The sequence below is a fragment of the Columba livia genome, chromosome 2, assembly GCF_036013475.1.
Source record: "Columba livia isolate bColLiv1 breed racing homer chromosome 2, bColLiv1.pat.W.v2, whole genome shotgun sequence".
Taxonomy (NCBI): Eukaryota; Metazoa; Chordata; class Aves; order Columbiformes; family Columbidae; genus Columba; species Columba livia.
In genome coordinates this window covers 100333607-100360229 of record NC_088603.1, presented here as the reverse complement: position 1 = coordinate 100360229, position 26623 = coordinate 100333607, and the positions used below count along the sequence as shown (strand labels likewise).

The 26623-nt window shown below is 38.3% G+C and overlaps 1 long non-coding RNA gene across 1 annotated transcript in view; it reads right to left on the bottom strand.

Moving 5' to 3' along the window:
* Nucleotides 1–26623, bottom strand: part of LOC110360783 (uncharacterized) — a 40260-nt gene extending 13637 nt beyond the window's left edge. Inside the window, exon 1 of the long non-coding RNA XR_002416897.2 lies at nucleotides 1–26623. This exon is cut by the window's left edge and continues 6299 nt beyond it. This is a non-coding gene — a long non-coding RNA (uncharacterized LOC110360783).

Below are 26623 nucleotides of genomic sequence, written 5' to 3'. Positions count from 1 at the left end.
GTCAATGAGTCCTTGTGTCAAGGCTGTTGGGCAGGTTTTTTGTTTGTTGTTGTTGTTTTGTTTATTTGTTTGCTGTTTGTTTTTTGTTTTGTTTTGTGGTTTTTGTTTTGTTTTGTTTTGTTTTGACCTACCAGTTGCTGATCCATCTATACAAATACTTTTGTGTTTGTCATAAGTTTTCTTATGTTGAGGTATCTTTTCAGCTTCCAGCTTGGTTTGTAGATTTTTTTTCTTCTCTCTTGATTATTTTATTGATTATTTTGTTAGAAACATGAACTATAGTAAAAGACAAAAGTTTGCTATTCAATATTACATACTTGACCATTAAGTGGTCGGTCATTTGTCCTGCATAAATGGAAGTCTAGTTGCGATTTTTACTTTCAAGTGGTGGCATGGTATATAAAGGAAGAAATAAAACCAAAACACTGACATTGATTAATAAAGGTACCCTTAATTAATTGCTTTCATTCCTGTAGTTGATGTAAGCATAAAGTAATATAAATATGAAATTGTTTGCCAAGAGGGTTATTATGGCAATACTAACTTAACAATATGGTAGGATATGGGGGGTGAGGGTAGGTCAACTTCCTGTTTCATCAGGAACTTCTTAGATATAAGTGGTACTTTGATCAGCTATAAAATAATTACTGCTTAGGCATGATAGCGTCACTATGGTATCTTCTGCCCGGAAGCTTTTATTACAAGTATTTATACTCAGCAGCATGAAGTTTTATTTCAAAATGTTTCGAAGTCTGGACTTACTATGGCCATGACTAATATTGTGCATCACATCTGCAGCTTGTTGATAGAAACTAAAAAATGTTCAGGCAAAAAGAAATACTGGACGAAAGTACAATGTGGCTAAATACAGAACTAAATGCACATCAGCATTGATGGGTATGCACTTTACAGAAATTATGCCCTGTCAGAGTACATATAGGTCAGTTTTTCTGCAACTTCTATGATAAACTAAATAATTATAAACATTCATAAATCTTCCAGCAGTCAAACTCTCAAGAGGTCAACATTTTATGTTCGGCTCTCTCAGTGACTTCAAGAAATTAACATATGGTCTGTTCAATGCAGAGAACTAATGAGTAAAATGTAACAAAGTATAAGTTTCAAGTCATAAGGCTTTGACATGCCAAGAAGGTACCATGAGGTAATGAAATACTATGGGTCAGCTCCTGTGAGGTAACCATCCACATGCACATTCTTCCTCCCCTGCAAATGCAATACAATCATAGGTATTTTTCCTCTCCCTTAAAGAAGGACAGGCTACTTCATTTTTACTTGAGGTAAGAGAATGCACACAGAGAATTCAACATGGCAATTTACTATTTGCCAATAATTTGTTCATATTTCCTATGTATCCATAAGAGTACAAATGCAAATGTACTATTAGGATTACCTAATCTAATGTCCTGGAGAGCACTAGCCAACAAGTTTCACTCACTAATTTTTAGAGTAATCTCAATAAGTTTTTGATGTAGATTACATATCTAGAAAGACATCCCACCATGAAACACAGGACTTAAGACAACTAATTAGAAACACCTCCTCACATGTCATTAGATATCCATTAAAAACTTATATATTTTACTGAACTGGGCCTCAAAACCACTGGGGATGAAGAATAATAACATTTCCTCATAAGCTATTTCAAAGGTTAATTCACTCAATTTCTACTTTGAGTGCTTCTGGCATTATCTTCCAGGTACAATCCATCCTCTTGCTCCTGTATAAGTACTGGAATTGCCATAATCAGGCAGATCAAAAAAACATTTAGCCCCATGACAGGAGGTCAAAATGGTTAGCTAGGAAGACACCACCAGGAACAGATAAAGTGTAGAGCAAACTTTCCCAGGAACATTCTCCATATTTCCAGGTAGATCCTGCATCAGAGTCTTCTTTAGGGCTACTGTATTTAAAATCACAGTGGACCTATCCTTCTTAAGCTTGTCCAGTCCCCACTTATTGTTAAAGCCGATGAAAAAAGCTCAGCAGCTGTAGAGCAGATATGTTTACCATGCAACTCAAAAAGTTAGTTGGATAGGACTCACAGAAATGGAGAATCGATGGGTGCTCTATCCTCATTCTCCTCCAGCACTTAAGCCTGGGCTAACAGTTACTCCAATGCAAATATGAAAACAATAAACAATAGGCCACAAGCCATTTTTCTTTGTATTTTTTCTTTTTTTTTTTTTTTTTTTTTTTAATGCAGAATTTTAGTACTTTGGGTGCTGAAATACCCTCTCTAATTTATAGACAAGCAAAATCAAAAGTGCAATAGAAACTAGCTTTTCAACAGACTGACTGGAAGGAGCAAGCAAGGGCCCCTTTGGGGAGTGGTAACTAAGTAACTAACTAAATAGGTTGCAATTCAGGAAGATGAGAGAGATGGAGAAGGTCCCCAGGGTGCTGGGAGACTGATTACCAATGCAAACATATGAGAGGAGTGGAAACCCAAAAGAAAGCAAGAGATGTCAAGGGCATACCTATGCGAGCAAGACATGCAGGGTTATTTGGAGTAAAATTTCTGGAAAGCCAAGCAGATTTTGATTTTTGAACAAAGAATCTGCCTCATAGTTATTATTTCGACTAGTTCCTAGAAAAGAGGATGCCGCATACAATCTTGTAAATCACCAGGGCTGTCACTATTGAGCTATTCTCTATTTCTCACACTAATGCAAAGAGGCTCTAAATATTGGCTCACCAATCCTACCAAAGGCAATGAATTTCTTCCTTATGTGCAAAACTGAAAAATTTACCTTCCAAGCTTTTATAAGAACTACGATCACTGTAATATTTGCATATTTTACAGCACAATAAACCAGATTATCTGTCATGAGGTTCCAAAGGGTGTGTGACATGTAAGATTTATATGGAGATGATAAACCCTGAAGGTTCGCTGTTGGAGTTTTATTAAAAATGAAGAATGATTCAGTTTTTCCAGAGCACTGTTTAAAAAACAATGACACAACTACACCTGCAAAGTGAGAAAAGATAATAATATAACTATATATTAATAGTTTCAACTGTGATCCAGTACTTTCCTTTTGTAGCAATTTAATTGTATGCCTTTTAAAAAAGTGTCATACTAACTACTTCCAGGAAAAGTTGGCCCCAGCCTGGATACCTTTGATCAGTTCACCCAAAATGGTTTACTCTGTCTGAAAAAATGATTGATAATCTGATTAGTTTTTCCCCACGTACAATTGTCTTTGGAAAGTGACAACTCACCCCCTTTACAGAGAAAACAAGGATGGCTGTAAGCCCACCTTACCTACCCACTTTCAGGACTAAAACTAAACAGGAAATCTTGCTTTTATCTTTTCTTATTGTTTTAACATAAAAACTAGCCAGTTTCAAGGAGATAGTATAATATTTATATTTATATTTATATATTTATGTTTATGTTTCTAAAACAGGTGTGGAAATGTGAATAAGCTTTAGTTTCAAGTGCTGTTTCCATTGCACCAGATCCAGAATTCTACTACCTGAACAGCAGAGAAACTTTTTAAAAGAAGTTTTTTCCCCTTCTCCATTAGTTCTGCAAAGATGCAGTTCCAAAATAACACTCTTCCAACAGTGATAATCTTGACTCTAAATTTTCAACTTAAATTTAATTATGGTCACTTCACAGGTATTTGTTATTCTGCCAGCACTGTCCCTTAGCTGAACAGTTATTTTTTCCTCATGTTTTTTTACCCTTCTTTTTTACCCTTCTTTTATATGTATGTCATAGTGGCCAGTAAGGTAGGTAAAACACCAGTACTAGGCTAGAATCCATCAGTGCCTGTAGTTCTGATCGACATTAGTTATTATTTTTCTTTAATGGTTATGACACAAGCAGCATGAAATGTATTGATGTCACATATTAGGGAAACATCAACAATGCAAACAAGGACTGGAATATTACATAGATGTATAATTTTAAGCAGTGGAAAAATACCCTTTGAATGAAGTGTAATCGCTTAAAATGCAAGGTGCTGTGCTTAAAGACTAACAGCAGAGAACTTTTGGTTTTTGTACTTGTGGATGGAAAGGAGTTTCTGCACGTACTGATCACACATGAACCAATAGGCAAAGAGAACCCAGAACACATTGGAAAGGCACTGCAGAGATACTGAGCATCTCTGCCATCCCACAGCAGCACTAAAATGCCTCAAATCCGAAGGGAGTGCAGAGAAGGACTAGGAGATATGGTAATGAAGAACTCATTTTCTGAGACATTCATTTGTTTAAACTCAATCTGTGTTTTATTCTGTAATGCCACATGCAATTACAGTATTGCAATAAAGTATTAAATTTTTTAAATCTACCGAAAATACAATGGGAGGATATTGGATGAAGACATGATTTAATTTTAGTTCTTCTAACCACTACATCAATTTTATTTTACTAATTTTCTTCTCTCCCAGTGCTTTTGCCAAGTGTGGATATTAACATGAATCTCCATGTCATTCTTATCCTGCTGTGCAAGCAATTTCTAAACATCAGGTTGACCTGCATAAGCAAACCTATCTTGTGCTCCATACTGCTGCAGCCAGGCTGTTTCCCAGATGCGAAGTAATTTATGTACAGCTACACTACATTTTAAACAGTGCTGTAAATATGAGAATAGTTTAAAGCTTTTCTTTTAATACTCCTCTTAGCTGGGCAGAACAGCACTCCAGCAGTTAAGTGGAGCCCATTTACAGAGATTCCCCTCCTCATAAAAACTTCTCAATGACTGTGACTGAGCCCTCATAACTTTCCTCTAAAAACAGCTTTTAGAATCCATCTGACGTTCGTTGCTCTAACACCACTGCCTTTCAAAGGATACGAGAGATTTCCCTCTGTCCTTGTGGTGATGACAGCTAACCACATCTTGTGATGTATTGGGAAAAATGTAGCCAGCAAGTCAAATGAAGTGGTTTTTCTCCTTTATTTTGGACTTATGAGACCACACCTGATGTACTGTGTTCAGTTTGGGGCTTCCCAGTAGAATAAGGACATGGGCATATTGGAACAAGCCCAATGGAGGGCCACTAAGATGACCAGGAGGCTGGAATGCATTACGCTCCACAAGGAAATGGAGCCATGTTTGTTCAGCCTGTACAAGGGAAGTCTAATCGGGGCTCTTTTCCTATTATAAGATGACAGGGACACTTTATTCTTGGCACCCAGTGAAAAAGTAAGAGGCAATGGTCCTAAGTAGCAACAACAGAAATTTTGATTGAATCTTAGAAAAAATGCTTTCACTGGGAGAGTGGCCAAACACCGAAATAGGCTGCCCATGAAAGTTGTGGAATCTCCACATTGGCTTGACTGTACAAGGCTCTAAGAAACCTGATCTAACTTCCAAGTTAGATCTGACTTCAAAGTTGTCCCTGCTTTGAGCCAAGTATCGACCAGAGCACCTCCAGAGGTCACTTCCAATCTAAATTAGCCTGTGGTTATAACATAATCTGAGTTTGCAATTTTATCTTGCCTTTGTAATCCTTTGGAAATGTAAGAAAGAGTCTACTAGTGTTATTTGTTCTGAAAGACGATGAAGAGGCTCTTCGTCCTAGCATCTTACCTCTTTCCTCTTGGGGTACAGCTTGTTTTTTTTCCAGGCCCACTCTTGTGACTCTTGTGTGCTAAAAAGGAAACTTTGCTCATGTTGACCTGCCTATCCCTAGTGTCAGTATTAATCTTCAGCTCTTTCCTTCCAGATTCTAGATCACTCTGTAAGATGCCACCTGAAGGTGACAGAGGAATGCCAAGCTACCTCCACAGAAGAGACAACAGTATGTTCTCACCACAAATAAAAAAAACAGCATGCTGGTCTACATTAGCAGGTGAGAAGCTAGAAGATAAAGGCAAGTTGTCATTCTCCTTTAGTTGTTTCTAGTGAGGCCATACTGGGAATATAGTGATCTGCTTCACCCACTCCCTGGCTCAGAAGGGATCTTGAGAAACCAGATAATCCAGCAAAATGGTTAGAAGATGGAAAGGAGCCAGAGGTGTAGCTCCTCACATCCGTGGGGAGAAATCTCTTTGTCTTGGTAAAGAAGAAAATATGGTGTGACCTAATAGTACCCTGCAACTGTTTGAAGGGCAAATACAGAGATGACAGAAAATTCTCTTGATAATTGCAAATAGTTTTGCAAGGGGCAATAGCAGAAATGTCCAATGTAATAAGATGCAACTGGGTATTAGGAAAAACACCTTCACTAAGAGCAGCACCAGGACAGAGAGACTGACTCCATCCTCAGAGGTTTTCAGGACTCAGCTAGACAAAGCCATTGCTGACCTGATCAGGTGTTGAAAAGTCCTCCTTACATCAGGCAGGTGGATGAGGTGATTTTCAGAGGTCCTTCCAACCAACACGTTCATATTTCTGTAATTCACAGTCTCCTATATCACACTGTTATCTCCCCTGCTGCGTTCCTTGGCTATCTGCATTCCCCCCTTTTCTAGAGAGGTAACTCCTTTTCTTTCCACAAAACAAGATTATTTCTGTCTGTTCTTTGCCCATGATTTTCAGTGATTTAAATGTTCTTCTGCTCTGCTCCTCCTCCACTAGTGACCTCTTCCTCCATTTGACTGGTTGACATGTTTTTTTTGGATCATCCAACTCATTCAAGCTTCTCTTCTCTATGTCATACCACTTAATAGATGTCTATAAATTTCAAGTGACTGCACAGCCTCCTCTCTCCCTTCCTTTGCCCTCTCTTTTCATATCACTTTTTCACCGATCCTCCAGCTGCAGTGCTAATCCTCAGATCTTTTCTTCTGTCTGGCAACACTTCATCAGAAGGTAATTTCCATCAGGTACCTATTCAAGATTAGAAAATTTCCTACAGCTTCTGCATCAAGTCCTTTTCATGCCTGTTTCATTTTTAGTCAGATTTTATGCATTAAAAAAATGTATTTTTCTGTCCCTTGCCTGTTTTTAATAGACTGTGGAGGGTTTTTTTGATGTGTCATACTGAGTCAACAACAATCTGTGTGGACATGAAAATAAATAGTAACTTATGAAGACTATCAAGTTTGAGAAAGATGATTTTGCCTGACCTTTTAAAGACATGTGGTGTTTAAATTACTTCTGTGAGTAAGAGATCAATTCAGATCAAATTTCCCTAAATTGAAAGAGAAAATTGTACTTCCTCCATCTCACCTTATAAAAACCTTTTTTTTTTTTTTTTAAATGCTCTTTATTTCTTTCCTTTTATAGTCCCTCAACATTGGCTACCTCCATTGTTAAATCTCAGCAGTTAACTGTCTGTCAGCTGTGATTAAAAGCAGAAAGCCCCAGCTGGCTCAGCTGCACGCTGCCTGGGTTACCCAGCTCCCCTGGAGAAAACTGTAAACTACAAACTGCAGCAAACCACAAATCCCGCAGCCTCTAACCAAGCCAACGACCACCAACCATTGAAACCTTGACTTTGACTGGAAATTAACTAAGAGAATATGCCACGACCTTTGGCGTTAGCTGAAGTTCCCTAAATTGAGGAGATTTAATGCGACCAGGTAGCTAGAACTGATGTAGGTTTGAGATGCGACAGCACGTGATACAAATTTCTAGTGGGAACTCATTGCTATGTCATGTTTTTCACAGCATTTGGTGATTTCCCTTAATATGCCAGTTCCTAGAGTTGTAAGACTACAAGAAAACACCACACTTCACAGATTTTACACATTGAGGATGCTGACTGCAGTCGTATGCTCATGGTGTACTTTAAACAAATCTATTTACCTGGAGTCACTCCCAGTCCTAAAGATCTATTTAGTGAACTGCTTTGCTTAGAAAAACTGGCAATCATAATATTTGATTTGTGCATAATATACTTACCAAAATAAAATAAAATACAAGAACTTCATGCATCGCATTGTCCCAACCCATATTTATGAACTGTTACTTTTGGAATAGGTAGTTCAAAGATAAATCAGGTCTAGATAAAACATCTTCTAACCATCATTCCTAGTGTTATTTGCTACATAATTTTATGTCTCTTTTCACTACCTTTATATTAATAGTCTTGCAATATTTTGGAATGGCACTAGAATATCATTTCACAACAAAGAGACTGTTACTTGTAGAATCAGGAAGGATTTAAATGAATTAGTGATGCCGAAACAGAGAGGAAGGAAGAGTTTTAAAAACACATTTTTTCAGTTGATGGTAGGATATAGGACAACTGAAGAATAATGGTTTTTATTGTTTGCTTATTTAGCTTCACTTTTCTAACGAAAACACTTGTATTGATTCATATTTACGCCATCCGTTTTGTATGTTAGTAAATGCAGCCCTGCACAAACAATGACACCATCTGATCTAATGCTACAGATCTGTTCCAACAGTTGGATACCAAAAGACATTTTAAGAATATGTTGCAACTAAAGCTGCTATTTTCTTTCTCTCCTGACTTCTTTATGTTGCCTTACCACAGATTTTGTGATAGTTTTCTGGAAACCTTACTCTTTGAAATATGCAAGCATAATTTCATCACGAAAAACAAGACTATATTCTATGATATACTGACCACAGGATACCGAGAGTGATCCTCTTAGGGCCTTGCTCCTTTAACATCATGATATGAAAAAAACTTATATAAAAATACCAAGTGACTCATGAAGGGCGTTAGGGCTATGACAGAAGCTTTTGTCTGACCTTTTGTGGGCTCCGGGGATTTAAATTAGTTCTGTAAGGAAAGAGCAATCCAGATAAGGATACTTGAATGAATACATAACTTGGAGAAAAAGGGAACTACTTTACTGAGGTTAAAGCTGAATTCTTTATGCTTTCTTTATGCTAAGTTGATTTGCTTTTCCAAAAGAAAAGAATATTTGATGGGGTAAAAACCCCACCTTTTTCCTCTCATACAAGATCTGCAATCAAAGAACTGTAAGAATCAGGAAAAGAAGTCAAATTCAGTGTAAAAGCTAAGCAGTTATTTTTCATGTGTTAGGTGTTTACAAATAGATTTTAATATTTATGAGGGATTATCTGTTCCTTTTTAGCTAATTTAACGTAGGCCATAACAAACAAATTTAGTAAGCAGTAGGAAGTAGTAATTTAAAACTGTGATAATTAATAAATTAAGATAATTCAAATAGGCAATCTCTGTTCACATCAGATAATTGTCTCAGTTTTTCTGTATCAAGTTAATACAGAACATGGTGATAATTTCACTCAATTCCTATATAATAAGCACAGTTAATTGCACAGGAAAACTAAACAATGTTTTGCAAAACCTGAAAGTCCTTCAAAACTACCTGTTTTCTGGCATTCTCTGCCAGCCTGATACCATTACACACCCAAATCACACTTTTTAGCTACAGGTATTAATGACAGCAGGGGTTTTGGACTGGATGACCTTCAGAGGTCACTTCCAACCCAAACTATTATATGATTCTATAATAATATGCTATCCAGTGCCCGAAATTAAGCCCCTCTAACAATAGCTTTAAAATTATATCATCCTCTAAATTAGCAACTGGTATCAAAGACAACAGTAGGGTTTGGAGAGAGAAGACTCTCCACAGAAGGCTGCTTCTGTGTATTAAGAATGACACCATGCACTTCAAATTTAGTCTTCTACTTCTAAATTTTCCCTAAAGGTCACAGAATTAATTCTAAATCCTGTAGACATCTTGAAGATACTTTAGGTTACTATGAGTCATTAAAAAGCTGGCTGCACTAACAAGATGAATACCACAAGATTGGAAATCCAGAACCAAACTATATATTTATCTCTCTCAAGAGTAAAAAGGATCATTACCAGGTATGTGAGACAAGATTTAATTTAGAATGTTTCCTCACCAAAAATCACCAATCTTTATCAATTTCATGCTGTTGAAAAGAGTTTGTGGAATACACCGGTGAACCTAAGGCTATGTCTATGGCAATGAATTAAACAGCGCCTGTGAGCGTTCCCAGACATTGGAATCTCTGCTCCAAAATTATTAGAAACTTATTATTAGATTTATTTCTTATTATTAGATTAAATTATTAAATTATTAATTTATTATTTTATTTATTAATAATTTGTTTTTATTTTTATTTATTAACAATTTATTATTAATTTATTAAAATTAAATTAGATTAAATTATTAGAGACTGCTCCAAAATTATTAGAGCGGTGCCTGGCATGCTTTTGGCCTGTACCAACTAGCAGTCTCCCAAGCAATTCCCAGGCACAGCTGGGGAGTCCGAACATCCCACAGGCCATCACCACCCAAGGATTTGCATGCAGCCACCCCACTCTGGAGCCTGGCTGGGTTTGTTTACTGCTATACTTGCGAGTCAGCCCATGCCAGTTGGCTTCTGTGTCTGGGAATATTCTTGGGAATGGTTTTATTTGCTAGTATAGACATACTCCTGTTCCTTTCCCAGTAGTGCTAAGGATGAGAAGGTGGCTTCAGGAGACTAAATATGAAATCAGTAAAGTTTCATTCTGTTAGAATCACTTTTGATAATTAAATCCATACAGATGTGTGTGTGTGTGTGTGTGTGTGTTTTGTTTGTTTGTTTGTGTTGTTTTGGGGGGGTTTTGTTTGTTTTGTTTTTTAAACAAGCCACCTCCCCCTGTTATTTTAATCCCATTGCAACAAAGATGACACAGCATTCAGCTAAAGCCAGAAACAGTCTGAGGTGCATCTTGATTTTTCTGCACATTGATTAAGCCCATGCAGCATGTCAGGCCGGAGTTACACCTAAAGGCAGAATATGCCCATCACGTCAGGCACTGTCCTGGAAGCCAAGAGACCAGAGCATTAATTCTTTCTCCTCCACAGAATTCCCATATTTTTTGGGGAAATTGCTTATAGCCCAACCCATAATGCCTGAACTGCCAGCCTATAGGATTATCCTTCCTCTCTTCTTCCAATACAATTCATTTAATCTTGCAGTAAGACAATGTCCCATTCATACCCTAATTGTTAAGGCAGCCTTAGAGAGACAGAGATTTTAAATTCTTCCAGCTGCAATGAGACAAAATGGAAGGGCCAATGTCTTCCATTTGCAGGCTGAGTGCCATTAGGATATCATATAGAAGGTACAGTACAACCGAATTTCACTTGCTTCCTCCCTACTTTTAATTGTTTATTCTCAGAGGAAATCTAGATTCTTACCTTGCAGTCTTAATACAGATACGCAAGTCCCAAACAGAATGTTTTCAGACCAACCTACGTATTACCACTACCTTTGGGATAGTTGTAAATGGCTCCTCAGGACATGATTTTTTGGAGTGTTATCCTAACTTTGTCTGGCCCCTGAATTCTGAGCTTTGGATTCCACTCTTGAGTCCCAGTGTCATAAAATTTAGCTGATCTCTGCTGCAATTATGGATACCTAATTGCTGTCTTTCAGAATTCTGCTGTATTTACAGTCTTGTTACTTGGGGCTAGAGTCAAAGTACACTGGGGACTGCCTGCATGTTGATTATCACTTTGATTCTTGCCTGAAAAATAAAAGTGCCTCTCCAAAAAATAGATCTGAGACAAAGAGCAGGACTAGCTTGTACCTGAGCTCCTGCTCCTCTGGGCCATGCAGACATAGCTGAAGCCATTTGGCTCTTTGAATTCAAACACAGATTTCAAAGTCAGTAGAAACAAAGCACTGCCTTAATTCCCCATGCATAATATGGGGAGCAGCAGAACTTTTCTACCTTACAGAGACTGGGAAGAGAATACTTTCCCATTTTGGAATCAGTCAATACACCATGGGAACCATACAAAACATGCAGCCAAAAAAAGATGAAATGTCTTTGGTGGCGCAGAGAGGGCTGAATGATGGAGGCAGCGATGGATCACCGATTCTCAGGGCAGACTCACACTGTCCTAAATCCTGGTGAAAGCTTCTTCACATACACCAGCTGAATACAGCTGAAGGGCAAGGTACTTGCAGCTGTGTGGCACGGGAGCAGAGCAGGGCAGGTGCCAGCGAAGCTGGCTGGATGCCAGCTGGGTCCCCCAGTGCCAGGGGAATTCTCAGCTGGGAGCACTGGGCTGCCTTCCAGCCCTGCTGCTCTGGATATATATCTATATATCTGTCTATATATATGTATAGCAGAACCTTTAAAGGAATAATTATCTTCCCTATGTCTTCTAGTTTGACTGAGATTTTTATCTCATATCTAGTCTAGTACAGAATAAACCTGCAGCTGCCTGATCTGTGATTACCCTCAGCTTTTACATAAACCAGATTGTTAAGCAATAATGGTTGACAAAAAATTTCTATGCCTCTTTTTACAGAAAAGACTAAATATCCCAGTGGTGTAATGTCTGGAATACATGCACTGGAGAAGAAATATAGGTAGGTACTCCAAATATCTGCAGTAACAGAAATTATATTTTTGCACCTAGAAAGGTATTGGTTGAAAGCAGAAGGGAAGAGGGAACAGCTAAGTGGATTTTAAGTGTTCATTTCTTCACCATAAAAAAAACCCCTACTTTACTAGTTACCAGGTGCTTCTAATTTAATTCATTTCATTAACTTCTTACAACTTGTTCAGCCAGCTCTGCAGACAATTGATTTTTATTACTACATGCCTCAGTGACTTTCTGCACTAGATTTTTTTTTTCCACTGACTATACAGTTCTTCAAAACTCTTCAAAATCAGATTTTATTTTGTTTCTGTCTTTTCAGAATTTAGTCTGTCTTTTCAATCAACCTTATCAGTTATTTAGCTCATTCTTCTAGAAAGTAAATATAATAGATATTATATAACATCGAATATTCACTTATAAGGCTTCTGCTTTCAGAGGTGTGATTTCAAAGTTTTCATTATGATGCTGTTTCTAGGGAAAATTGCTGACAAGACAGAAAGCCTGATTATGATATTATAACTATTTGATATATATTGGACATGTGAAACAATAATATTTGGAAAGAACTTTTGAATAATAAAGGAGCTTTCAAGAACCACAACCAAGGATATCACGTGATGGTGCTGAAACTTCTTAATCAGATTTTCATTCTTAATTACACAGGCAGAGTTCACACTGACACCTGCTGTTAAGATTGCTTAACTTTTCCCATTTTAAGACCATTTTCAATTTCATTGCCGATTTAACTGCGTGGGCTGATCTTTTCTGGCTAAGTGTCACATTCAGACTTAAATCAAAGGAAAAAAGGGAGAGCCAGTATTTCAGATGAAATATTTTTGTGATTTTTCAAGAATTACATGCGGGATAACAGATCACTTGTTTCATATGGACTCTCAGTTACCTCATTTTAAGAAAACAGTTATCTACATCCTTTGAAACAACAAGAAAATCAGCATAATTTCACTTGCTGAAGCTCTCTAGAAAGCCTCCAGACTTGGCCAAGCTATGAGCCCCAGAAAAATCAGACAATACACACTGCATAAGTGGAAGGGTATTACAGTTTTATATTCAACATCTTGGAAGATTCCACTTGCTTTTACCTCTGACAAATCACCAGGAGTGAAAAAAGACACTTGAGGAAGGCAAACACCTACAAAGTACAATAGGTAGGATAACGCAGACAGAAGTCTAGCAATGGGGTGTATGACACAGAATAGACAGGAGCAGTAAGACATGCAGTGCCCATGAGCACTGAAAAAAGAACAAATATTAACAAGAAAAAAGGAGGAAACACTGGGGAGGAGGACAGGAGGCAACAGGCATTTAAACAACAAAGTATTTAAACTACGACTCTAAAGTCTTGATGCTTCTCAGCTCTTTAGTAAATAATTATGAGGCAAATTGCTGTTATTTTCCACCTCTTTATGTGTCCACAAAAATGAGAACCCTTTTTTCTTACTTCTCCGGTAATAAAACAATGATGAAGTTCTGTGCCAATGACCCAGACAGCCCAGGCACATAACCCACATGGAAGATGAGCATGCAGTTGTTCTAACCTTTTCCAAGGAAAACCAGCATCAGGTTTCTGTGCAGTTGACTGTGTACCTGGAAACTGAGTCCAGGCATACGCTAGCATAAAATCATTTGTTCTTCTCATAGAAGTGATATTACTTGATTCTTGTTACGTAGGGACAAATTAAGGCAACAACTCTGAAACATCCTTCGTGAAAGAAATGATGTTTTAAATTACTGCCATCGCTAAAATTGTGGAGTGCTCATCTGCTATGACCTACATATGAAATTGCTGTTTGTTTTTTAATTAGTAGGATTTTACAGTTTTTTCTTGGACTTAATGATACATGTTTATAATTTACATTTCAACAAAACAGTTAAGAGAGTGAAAAAAAGCATACAAAAACTGAAAAAATGCAAATATACAGGAGTACAAAAATAATTTTATTTGGTTAAAAAAAAGTATTCAGTCCAGTATTTTGCATTCAGTTGTGGTCAAATGTCTTGCTATGTCTCTGTGCACAGAACTGCTGGGCAGCATTCACCAAATTTCAACACCCTCAAGGACCAACAGGTACCATTAAGAGGTATTCTGCTTAGTATCTTAACATCTCTATTTCCCTATGTTATGTTTTTTACCCTTTGACTTTTTCTTCAGTTATTTTAAAAATAATAATAATGATTATTGTTATTGCTATTATTATTATTATTATTTGCTGCCCCTAACGATAATTTAGTCTCTTCCTGATCGCTTTTTCTGCAGCTTTCCCCTTGTCATTTAAAAAAATCCCCTTTCAGCCTAAATAGTTGCAGCTTAAGTCATTTCTCAAATGGAAATTATTCTGTATCTCTGATCATCCTTGTTGACCTTGACTAAGTCTTCTCCAGTCCCTTGTATTTTTTGAGGTGGTAGAGAAGGACAAGGCCAGAACTGCAAAACATATTACAAGATATGGCAAAACCACAGATTTACATAATGGCAGAATAACATTCTCTCTTTCGTTCTCCATTCTTCTTCTAATATGATTTACTCTTTAGATCACTGCTGAGCACTGAGTGATGTTTCTATCATAACTCCCAACTTTCACTCCAGTCAGCCTAGAGCTCACATAAGTGAAATTAGGATTTCTTTCCCTTACGTACATTTATCTACACTGAATTTCAGCTGTCATTTTATTGCTCAGTCATTAAGTTTTACCACCCTGAATAAATTAATATCATCAAACTTGATCACCTCACCACTAACGTGCTTTTTAAAGTCATTTATGAGCACGTTGAACAGAAAAAACCCCAGCACAGATCTCATGGAACCTCATCTGTCACCATCTTCCACTGCAAAAACCGACCATTTGTTCCGGTCTTCTAACCATTTAACCATACAAGGATCTTCCCTCTCATGACGGTGTTAAGTTTCCCTTAACAGCCTCTAATAAGACACTTCTCAAAAGTCTGTTGGAGAAACCAAGTAATCTATATGTTGGCCAAACCACAGTTGTCCACATAACTGTTGCTGAGACTTCAGAAAAGCTGCCACAGCTTTTCTCAAAAAGATAATTTTATCAAGATACTCAGTAGCTCTGTTCCTGCTAGCTAATCTGCATGGTACAGATGTCATGATTAAAAGCTTTATCATTCACAAGGTTTCTTCTCAAAACTTTAAAAATATTACCAACTGTCCTTGGGTGCCTAGGCGGCTTTGCACAAGGAGCTACATGGTCATGTTTGAGGAGCCATTCAACTATTTTAGACTTGAATTCCTTTAAACTCCCTCATGACCACCACCCTGTCCCAGTGATGGGCTGCTCTTTGTGTGCTCTGTTTGCTCCATGTGTTATCTTCTGCCATCACTTCCACTCCACGTAGGTCCTCTGAAGAGTCTCTCACAAAGACTTTAATCATAACCTGTTCTGTTTCTTGTGCTGTGAGTGCTGATGGAAATAATTTAGGTCCTCTGCAATGGCCTAACCCTCCTCTGCAGGCTCTCTTCATACCACAATTGCAATCCTGACTCTTCAAACTCTGGCTGACTTCCTACATTAGATATATTTGAAGAAAAATTTATTGTTACTTGTGAATCCTTCTGCTAGATGCTCCTCAAAATTCTTCTTCTCTTACTGTGTTTTTACACGTTACCTGCCAGAATTTACAATCCTATTTTTTTCATATGGACATCAGTTTTTTGAAGAGTGCTTCCTTGCTTTTATGATACTTGTCACTTGCTCCTTAGCTATGTGGATTTTCTTTTGCCTTTTCCCACACTTTTCTTCATACGCAGGGTGTGTTGGCCCTGTGCTTCCAACATGGTGATGACCTAAATAAATTCCAGGTAAACTAAGAGAATGTAATTTTCTTAGCTGACCTTTTTAAACAAGGGGCTTCTTCTACACAGTTCCCCTTTTTGATAAAGCCCAGTTGCAGTTCCCAGAAAAGTCCTGAAGCTAAGTGGACAGCATTCACCAAATTTCAATGCCGTCAAGGACCAACAGCTGCTATTGAGAAATATTCTGCTTAGTATCTTAATATTTCCCTATGTTATGTTTTTTACCCTTTGACTTCTCCTCCAGCAGCAGCCGCTGCAGAAGAACCCTTCAGCTGTGCACCTCTCAGGCAGCCCCTGGATGCTGCTGAAGTGGTGGAGTCCCCATCTCTGGAGGTGTTTAAAAGACACACAGATGAGGCTCCTGTGGATGTGGTTTAGAGGTGGACTTGGCAGTGCTAGTTTAACAGTTGGACTCAATGATCTTAAAAGTCTTTTCGAACTATGATCATCCTATGAATCTATGCTCTGGACCCCTCAGGGGCTGCAGACTCTCCTGGGCTCCCCCTGACCAGCCGCCCCATGACACAGTTACTGGTGGCGATCTCTGTGTTATGGTCTGATGTAATATTTGCCCAATCACTGTAGGTAATCAAGGAGGCCCATGATTATTCTGTTTCCTGCATTAGCTGCTTCTTTGACAGTCTTAGGATACTCATAGCAGTGTTAGCATCTTTGCTGGGCAGTTATACAAAGCAAATGATGCATTTCTTCGATTTAGGCTTCAAATCAGTCCATGTGGATACACAAAGTTGCTTGATGAAGTGAGGAGTTTCTTCATTAGATTCTAATCTTTAAAGAATACATAACACTACATCACCACAACAAAGCCTACTTCATCTTTCACCTTCATCACCAAATTTTTTGTTTTGATGTCACAATCTGCTGTGGATTATTTTTTTTCTGTCAAACTTCTGACACATGTACTACGCCACTTCTTTCACTTAGGGCTAGACTTGCTTTCCTCATCCTGGATCTTAGATTTCAAGCACTTGTTTCTGCCATGTTTTCTTCTTCAACTGGCAGCCTATTCGATTTGTCTCCTCTCTGAATACCCATAGCATTGCCTGTACCACAAGTTCCATTTCAAACCATGCGTTCTTCTGCACCTACTGGCTTTCTCACCACTTCCTCATTTACAAGCTCACTCATGGTATTCCTACATGCCAGAAGCCCAGTTCCCTTACGAACTGGCTTATAAGGCTTCACTGTATCAAGGCAATGCTCCCAATTTCTGGTAAATCTGACTCCCTGATTTTTGCAGCTTTAATATCTGGCTGAGGAACTGGCATTGGTGTTCGGCACCAGTATTGCCATGTTTGCCAAAAGCATAACAATAACGGTCCTTTAAAATGAGGTCAGTTCCATGATCCATCTGAAGTACGGTGTGCCCCTCAGGACCATCATGCCAGCACAGCCCAGGGTGACAGGCTGTGGAGACAGGAAAAATCAATGAGAGTGTGGTAGGGAGAGAATTCCTAAGTGAGAACAGCCATGAAACATTTCACGATGTGCAGCTACATCCCCAGAACAACTCTGTATACAGTAAGGCTCCTTCACGTGAGTTAACACTATAAAAACACACAAAAACCTAATTACATTGTTTTGTTTGCTATCACGCAAGTTTCAAAGATCACTAGACTATAAACATGAACATTCAGATACTTATATTGATCTAGAAAAGGTGAAGCTTAAGTTTAAAACTAAAATACTTTTATCAGATTTTTATAATAAAAACATTGTATTTCTGTTGTTCAGGGAAATATCAGGTTGGTTCAAAAGTAATTGTAGTTTTGGACCAGGAATTTTAAATAACTAGGCTCAAACATATCTTTATTAATCAAAATAGGAACCATTACAATCAGCACATTTTTGCAAATAAGAAATAAGTTCGTTTATTCCTGTAGCATAAAAATCCATGCTTCGGGATTTGATGAAATCTTGGAAAGCACTTTCTGCATCCTGCTGTTCGTGGAAGCGTTTTCCCTGCAAAAAGTTGTTGAGATGCTTGAAGAAGTGGCAGTTGGCTGGTGAGAGGTCAGGTAAATATGGCAGATGAGGCAAAACTTGGTAGCCCGATTTGTTCCACTTTTGAAGCGTTGGTTGTGCAACATGCAGTTGGGTGTTGTCATGGAGAGGAATTGGGCCCTTTCTGTTGACCAATGCCAGCTACAGGTGTTGCAGTTTTTGGTGCATTTCATCCATTTGCTGAGCATACTTCTCAGATGTAATGGTTGTGCCAGCAGCAGACCACCAGTGACCATGCAATTTTTTGGTGCAAGTTTGGCTGTGGGAAGTTCGTTCTTTGGAGGATCTTCTCAGTCCAGTCACAGAGCTGGTCATGGCCAGTTGTTGTATGAAATCCACTTTTTGTTGCACATCACAATCTGATCAAGAAATGGTTTGTTGTTGTTGCGTAGGAGAATACGACACTTAAAAATGATTATTTTTTTTTTATTTTGGGCCAGCTCATGAGGCACCCACGTACCGAGCTTTTTCACCTTTCCAATTGCTTCAAATGCTGAACAACTGTAGAATGGTCAATGTTCTTTGGCAACTTCTCATGTAGCTGTTAAGAGGATCAGTTTTGGTGATTGCTCTCCGTTGGTCATCATCAAGTTCCAAAGGCTCGCTGCTATGCTCCTCATCTTCAAGGCTCTCACCTCCCTTGTGAAACTTCTTGAACCACCACTGCACTGTACGTTTGTTAGCAGTTCCTGGGTCAAATGCATTGTTGATGTTGCAAGTTGTCTCTGCTGCTTTACGACCCATTTTGAACGTGAATTAGAAAACCACTCAAATTTGCTTTTTGCCTAACATGAGTTCCATAGTCTAAAATAAATATGAACAGTAATAATAAGTCAGTAGCAAAAAAAAAAAAAATGAGAGAAGCAGATTAAAATAATGTAGAACATAACCACATTTATTTAAGAATGTATCCAATATCAAACAGCAAATTTTAACAATGCAAAAACCGTCATTACTTTTGCACCAACCTAATATAATTGCTTACTTTCTCACTCTCACCTTCCCTGTAAGCACATACTCACTTCTTTCTTTACTTTCTCACTGTGGGCTCATTTATATTAATAAACACCTATGAGTGTGATACAGCATGAAAGACTACTATCAACAAGTAGGGAAAATATATGCTTGTGAAATTATAAAAGTCCCTTAGCTACTTATCTAAAGAAAGTACGGGTGAGCACTGGTTACAGCAGCTAAGATCTCCCCCCTGTGGGAATGAAGCTGGAAAACTTTCTTTTTTCTTCCTCAGTATCAAAGTATTTAGGCTAAATTCCTATCTCAGGGTAACTCATGCATAGTCTACCTCTAAAGTCTGTAAGTTCACTTCCACTAAAAATTTCAGAAGCAAAACAACTCCTGTGCACTTGAGTTGTCAAGCTCCCACAGTCTATGCAGCATCCAGATCTGAGGGCTCAATAGTGTGTCCAAATACAAGCAAATAAATATATTTGAACAAATACAAGTAGTGTCCAAATACAAGGATATTTTGCGTGTGTTTTTTTTTCTTCTTATAAAAAATAATCCTTCACATCAAAAAACCAATTTTCCAAATATAATCTTCCTAGTGAAAAAAAATACATAAAGTGTAATTTCTACAAATGGAAAACCTCATTTCAGAAATTGCTTTTCAGGACAGGTCTTTATATGTGGAAGACAGAACAAAGTTCTGAGTCTGTACTCCTGTCGACAATTGAAATATGCATGTGTCAGAAACAAGTTTACTGCTGCATATGCATGAAATCATGAACTCATTGTAGGCACAAAGATAATACGTGTAGTAACTGGGCATTCTTTACAACAAAACGGACACAGGAATGTATTTGAAAAGGCATATCTTGATCATTACTTGCAAAGACTACTACATATTCCAACAGCATCTGGATATATAATACCAAGAGAAAACCAGGGAAGTTCATGCTTTAGAGGCCTTCTTGGATTTTACATTTGGTCACAAACTAATGAAAAGGGATTTTTTTTAAAAAAACCAACTGTGGTCAAGAATCTGGGGAAGCAGCCGAACAGTACATTTCTGAGCTATATGATAGCTGAATTCTGTAATTGTCAGATTAAAATGCTCATAAATTAGAAACAGCAATGAAGCTGCAGGAGACTGAATGAAAATACACAAAAGCTCCATGTTAACAATATGAAGAGATACAGACAAGTCCAATATGGACAACAACTCTCCAACAGAGCAGCCTTAGAGATAATGACACATAACATAGCAAAAGAATAGAAACACAGCAAAAGGCCTGCCCAAGAACCCACCCCCAACACTAAAACCCACCAAAAAGCAATACAGAGCAGAGAAGACAAGCAAATTACAAGACCACATAAAATCGCTCATGTTGTACTATGTAGAACAAAAAATAATGGACGGACCTTCTGTTTGGCGTCATACACTTGTAGCAAAAGAGATTATTGTGCCAAAACTTGTAGACAAGGGAAAAGGAATGGAGAGGGAAGAGAAGTGGAGGAAGGAGGAAGGGGAAAAAAAAGGCAACACGAAGCAGAAAAGATAAACCTCAGCCTATCAGAAGACATGAAGACGAGGGAGCATATAAACAGGAAATTAAATGCCAAGTACACAAGCATCAGTGAACCCAGTAGATTATGAAGGTTCCTATATTATTACTTGAGAATAGAGAGCAAAACTGCAACCACAAAAAGACATTAAAATTATATAATGCACTATCATAAAACCACAAAGATAATTTAATTACCCCCCACAAAAAAAGGATGCACAAAGAAAACATAAAGAAACAGCTTAGAGGCTGTCATTTCATGTAGTACAGGCAACACAGCAACTAATGTCACTGAAATACATCATGAAACTCATTACAGTGTATTTCTGATAAATGATTTAAAACAGATTCAAAAGCAAAATGAAACCAAGACCCCATACCATCTAGAGCTGATAATACGATATGGCATCCCTGCAGCAAAGCTGCTGAAAGATCAGCAGGTTGTACTGGAAGGATTAGAATGTCTTGCAGGCACGTTACACCCACAAACAGAAAATACAGAAAATACAGCCAGTGGAGTACCGGCACCAAGGGGGTGTGTGACATAACTAGAAGAAAAACGGGAGCACCGAGTGCAAATGAAAAACACAGCTCGGGTCACAGAGCCTCGGACTGATCAACGCGATGGTAATAACTGCACATTTAGGAAAGCTGTCCAAGAGAACTGTGATGTCTGTTCAGTTATAAAAATCGAATGAGCCTTAAAATGCCAGGATAGGACCCAGCATGGATAAGATGGTTTTGTAGGGATTCATAGCTATCCAGTTAGAACTCCCTGACAACAAATGTAATTTTTATCTTTTAGATGATCAGTTTGAGGCAGTGCCCAGCTGACAGCAGGTCAAAGCCACACAGACATGAGATATCTAACTTCAGCAGCGTATATTAAAAGAAGCTGCTAGACTCAGTGTTGTTCTTACCGGATTAGCAGTCCCAGTCTAAGACTGAACCTCTAATACAGCTGTACTGTCTCAATATGCTACAGTACACGAGTATACTACCTCACCATTCCAGTGAATTTTCCCTCAAAATACTGAGCTGGACATGCAGCCTTATGGATGACAACAAGAATTTTAGGGATATTATTAAAGTGGCTAACACTATTTTCATCTACCTTTTCACTCATCGTTTTTTATAATGAGTGTAAATACCAGATTTTTAGAGTATTATTTTTTAATCAAAACACTGGTTTACACTGGAATAGCACCTTTAGAAGCAAGCTAGTGGACAGGGCTGGAAACCCAAGTCCTTAGCCATACAAAAGCAAACCAAGGAAGAGCAAGAGGCATACTTTTTTGATAAAGGAACAAACCAACCCAGCAAAGCAGAAAAGATTTCTTTTTCCTTGGGAATTAATATGTTAAAAATGGAAAACTGCTTCTTTGGTGAAATCCTTCATACAAAACATATACTGCAGTTCTTACAGCATATAATTCCAACAATTACATACACACTAAATACAAACCAGGTCTATTCTAGCTTTTGCTATTACAGTAATATGAGAGAAGACTGCTGCTTTTATTGACATTTCCACGTGACTGCAGGTTCTAGTTCAGGCTAAGTCCTATAAGCATCAAGCTGCCCTTCCTGGTACAGGTTATTTCATTTCGGCAACAAGTCAGTTCTAAATGCGTTTACTGTTTTGTGCCTACACTAAGCAAATGTGCTGGTACAGCCTATACAGAGGCTATAGAGGCCTGGCTATACTGTGTATGTAGAATATTGTGATGGCCTTTGTTTCTCTCACCTCTGACTGAACACAGAACTACTTTGGTGTGTCAGTATTTCCATCATGCTGGGAAAACGCAAAAGCTAAAAATCACGAGAATTCAAAAAGTGTTATACTTACTTAAATCTAATGATTTTAAGCAAATTGTGGAGGGATTTGCCAACCTGGAGTACTACAACACTACAGCTTTAACTAAGGGAAAGCACTGTGCTGTCCTAGCTTGGAAAACATGGAGAGCTGATTAATGACACAGTTCCTCAAAATAAAATCTAAAAAATATTGAGCACATTCTTATATATATTTTTTATGCCTATATGAAAAGGATAAATTTGAAGTCTTATTGGAGAGAATAATGATCTCATCCTGACTTAAAATTCAGGCTAGAGTTGAAATTTTCAATCACTGGTTTCACTGGTGAGTGCAGTAAATAATTTTATTTGCCCTGTTTAAAAAAAAAAAAAGCTTGAAACCATCTCACAAACAGAAGCAGTCTGTTCAAATCAAACAAACCCAAACTGAAGTTAAACAGCTGGCATGGGAATTTTAGTCCACACAGTTCACCTGTGGCAAAGTCATAAGCAACTAAAAATAGTATCTTACAACAGTAAGGGTCTGACAACTGTAACAATAAATAGTACCCTACTTAGGAAGTAGCTTTACTTGAGATGGTTCACTGGGATTCATCAGTTTGCCTTAAAATTTAGTAGCACATTGAGTACCACTAGTTGGTAGCAAAACCTAGAATTCAATTTGTTCTGTGGCCTTGTTAACCTTACTCTCTCTGTCACTATATTCATCTGTAGATAAAAAAGCACAATTACTTTGAATGTTGCATATTTTAAGGGCTGACATAACAGCTTCGCTTCTTCCTAGGAATTAGTGATATCAGATAATAGTAATGATAAGAAGAGTTAAAGGCCAACCATCTAGCATTCTCTGAATTAATTATTCACAGAATACAACAAATTTTAAATATTTCAAAATAACAGCATCTCTGCAAATGCAGGCAATAGATTAATTAGCAAGTAAAGCAGCAGTTTTAGCTATGTGTGCAGTGCCTTTCTTCCAGGATTTGCAAAGTGCAGGTGAAAAATATTATGTCAATCACATAGACAAAGAAGGGAAATTACACAGAGATTAAACAGCTTCAGTAGATTAAAAATGGCTGTATATATATATTTAGAGACAGTACTTTGAACATATGATTTACCACTGGATTTTCTTATTAATAAAAAGACATTTTCATATGTTCTTCAACATCTCTTCCATATACTATACCATAAAATGTTATTTTTGTTTCCCAGCACAACAGGATCCTGAAGTAAAATCTGATGTTTTTTCCACTTCTATGCAGAGCTAGATTTGGATGGAAGGAGTGATGCAGAAGTGTTAGAACACAGAGAGGCAATGACAAACATGCCACATAAATTTGGAACAGATGATGCAGAGACTTTTGAAGTTCATATTTAAGCATGACTGTATGTACTCCTGCTGGACACTGAAAGACATGCAGGGTACAATACTGCTGAAAAGATAAAATAGAAATTAAAGTGGGCTTTTGCATTAGACTTGAAAAATAAGGTACAATTTTCATTATTATCTGTATAGACAGAAGCTGCCTGCACCTACCATCCCAACTAAATTCCTGCAGTGTGTTCATCAGTTCTTTCCAAAACTGAATCAAAACTCAAGATTCAAAGTTCTTAATCCTAATGCAGAAGACCTCAACAAAAAATACAAATAATCCTGATAACAAAGGTCAAAACAAAATCAGGAGAAGTAGTCAAAACAATAAGCTTGTGCGAAGTTTTTTCAGATACTGGTTCAGTTGGGGTTTGAGTCCTGCCCCTAGGGCTCAACTGAAATCTTGCGAACAGCTGTCACCTTTTCTCGTGTACAAGTGTTATAGGTTGTAGTTCACTGCCAAAACAACCTGCAATCTTAATTTTCAGCACAGAAATAGCCTATAACCACCAGAGGCCACTGGTGTTCCTTATCTTCTCCCTGCCTGTAGCTGGGCTGTAGCAAAGAGTCAGCTCACAGGAGCCCCAGGCAAGGGTCACAGCAGCTTCAGTCCTTTCCATACTAATGCTCCAATGCTGCACGTCTACAGAGAAAATTAAATACAGTACACTTTTTATTGGCAGACACAATAAGAAATTATCTAAATATTGCTTACCCAAACTTAGCCTTCAGGAAGAAATGAAACCCTGAATTTCAAAAACCTGATTTCAGTCTTTGGTATGATTAAATTTGGTAGCTAAAGGCAATTTTTTTAGATGTAATTTAATTAGGTATCTGAAAGGCATTTAACTCAGAACTGATTAAAAGAAATAGCTCCATACATTTGCAACAGAACAAGATAAATTAACAAATCAACGAAGTGATAATAAACATTAAGTGATGAGAAATTAAATATTTTCCTACTATACATGTATCAGTACTCAGTCTGGCCTATTTTTTGATCAGTGATCTGAAGTACCTGCCTAATACTATTTGCAGAGACTACAGAAGGCGATATTAAAGTAATAAATGTAATACAGGAGGACAGCGTCTTCCAGCTTGCTTAACTAAGCCTACATCATACTAAATGCATCTTAATACAGGCTACTGAAACATTGTATGGCTTGAAATAAAGAAACCAGCCAGGTGCTGGCTGTACTGGATTGGAGGAGGTAAAAAGGGATATCCTGGAAAGCAATGACAAGAATTTCAGCACCGTAACAGTCCATCAACTAAGCAGCAGCAACCTGGTTCAATGGAAAGTAGATTTTGGATCAATCTTTGGGTAAAAGACTGAGTAGCAAAAAAAAAAAAAAAAATAGTTTTACCACTGTATGCAGTATTCTCATGGCAGTTCCCTTTGTACAGAAATATACCTTTTTTAAAAGGATATTTAAAAATTAAAAGGTGTAAGAAGAAAATGTAACTCTGAGAAACCTTTAGAATCTTAAATAGGTCAAACTACTGAGATAATGAAAAAAAAAATCAAGTCAACCATTGAAAGCAACTGTTCTGTATGTAAAGGTTTTTATTCAGCAAGAAAGAGGTGTAATAAAATACCATTGCAGAAGCTACAGCCCTGTGAATGAAAAAATGCAATACAGCGGAGTCTTGGAGAGCAATGAACACCATGAATCACTGAAAAAGCTACCAATAAAAACATCGCCATCTTTACTGACACATTTCCAGGGGCCACACTTCCACTGCACACAAGCTACAGGCAACAGAACTATATATTATGGCTTGTGAGACTCCAGAACTCTATTAAATGACCCAGTGATCTCTTATGTCCCTCCGCAGATCTACTCACAGGCAGCAGAGGTCAGTAAAGTAACAGACCAGCCAGTATTCACAGAATCACAGAATGTTAGGAATTGGAAGGGACCTCGAAAGATCGTCTAGTCCAATCTCCCTGCTGGAGCAGGAACACCTAGATGATGTTACATAGGAAGGTGTCCAGGCGGGTTTTGAATGTCTCCACAGGAGACTCCACAACCCCCCTGGGCAGCCTGTTCCAGTGTTCTGGCACCCTCACTACCGAGAAGCTTCTTCTCAAATTTAAGTGGAACCCCCTGTGTTCCAGTTTGTACCCACTGCCCCCTGTCTTATCATTGATTGTCACCGAGAAGAGCCTGGCTCCATCCTCATGACACTCACCCTTTACATATTTAAACATTAATAAGGTCACTCCTCAGTCTCCTCTTCTCTAAGCTAAAGAGCCCAAAGTCGCTCAGCCTCTCCTCATAAGGGAGATGCTCCACTCCATTAGTCATCTTCATTGCCCTGTGCTGGACTCTCTCCAGCAGTTCCCTGTCCTTCTTGAACTGAGGGGCCCACAAATTATTTAAGTACGTAAGCAATACCCGCCAGCCTTGCTAGGGACGCGTGCTGGGGGACAAAGGAGTTTCTGGGGCTGGGGTGAGGCCCATGCCCGCCATCCACACGTTACGCACCTCTGAGGTTAAATCCAGAATTAAGGGAGGGCACAGGAGGCGAGGGCAGGGAACGGCGCTGCCGCAACGACAGCTTTGACCGAGGGGACCTGAGGCCGCCCCGCCCGTTTCTACGTTCTGAATTGGAAACTTCAGCCCTCCTGCCGAAGCCACCCACTGTGCCGGCTCCTATAGTCAGCAGAACGAGAAGCCCTGACCCCGGCAGACACAAACCCCTCCCCGCAGAAAACCAGCGGGACCAGCCACCCCCGCC